We start from the raw sequence: 1,406 nt of genomic DNA, 5'->3' as shown, positions 1-1,406 counted from the left end.
ATTACAGGCACGCGCCACCATGCTTGGCTTTTTTTTTTTTTTTTTTTTTTTTGTATTTTTAGTAGAGATGGGGTTTCACCATGTTAGCCAGGATGTTCTCGATCTCCTGACCTCGTGATCTGCCTACCTCGGCCTCACAAAATGCTGGAATTACAGGCGTGAGCCACCGCGCCGGGCCTGTTAGTTGTTTTTAACTGCAGTATCACTGTCCTAGCCTACCCTGACCAGTACAAACGAATCTTCTGAGTGATGGGGTGTGCACATCCTTGGCTTTCCTAGATATTGCCAAATTGCCTTCCAGAGTAATTGCTTCAGCCAGTGCTATTCCTTACACGAGAGATAACTCAGAGCTTTTCTTTTCTTAAACTCCTACCTCGCAGTGGTCATCATTGGATTCCAGTTGGTCTTTGAGTTGCTACTTGTTATCCTGGGTCTCAGGCAAGAATGGGATAGACCTGTCAAGGAGGGAAGAAGAGTGAGAATCTAGGCAGATAGGATGAAGACTGAAGACCTGGCAGGTCAGAAATCAGAGAGGTCAGCTGAGACAGGGAGAAATGAGTGTCCAAGGTCTGGTCAAAGAGGGCCCAGGCCAGGTCAGCTGAGAGCTGCCTGGAATGCACACTTGGAGCCTGGAGAACAAAAGACGCTTCAGGGGCTCAGACCAAGGGCTTGGGCAACCAGGTGTCAGGATTCAGGCAAGGGTTTTGGTACAAGGTAAGGGGATCCCCAGCAGGGATGGAGCAGAGACCAAGTCAACCACCTTCTGGGCCAGGGGCTTCTTGCTTGGCTGGAGTAGGTCTTGGTGCCTGGGTAGATCAGTTCGCAGAAAGACACAGACAGACATGCCCGGGTGGAAAAAATGGGTTTGAGGGGAAGAGGAGCCAAGGGATTCCTGAAACTCCAAGACTCTGGAGTCCTAGAATGAAATGAGGTAAGATTTTTTCAGCCCTGTTGCTGTTCCTTCTTTTTGACCTGTCTGGTCACATCCTCATGTGGGTCTTCAGGGTTTTCCCTTAGTATATAACTTTTCTCTGCAATCACCGTTTTTTATTCTTCATATCTTCACTGGTATCTGGCCCAGGGTGAAGAAAGGAAGTAACATTTATGAGGCACCTACCACATGCAGACATAGAACTGGGTACTTTTAATGCACTATCTTTTAATCCAGTAACTCCTTGAGGTAGCTGTTATTATCCTGTTTTATAGATAAGGAACCTGGAGTTTGGAGAGCTGAGTAATTTACATGAAGTCACATGAACAGAAAGTGGCGGCCTGGACTGAGAGATAGTCCAGGTCTGTCGGACACCAGAGGCCGTGCTCCTAACCACAGTGCCGCATCTGCTCTTCTTAGTGGAATGACTGTCCTTCATTTCCATGTCATTGCCCTTTAAATTTAATTTCAGGCT

The sequence above is a fragment of the Nomascus leucogenys genome, chromosome 14, assembly GCF_006542625.1.
Source record: "Nomascus leucogenys isolate Asia chromosome 14, Asia_NLE_v1, whole genome shotgun sequence".
Classification (NCBI taxonomy): Eukaryota; Metazoa; Chordata; class Mammalia; order Primates; family Hylobatidae; genus Nomascus; species Nomascus leucogenys.
This window is presented reverse-complemented; position numbering follows the sequence as displayed.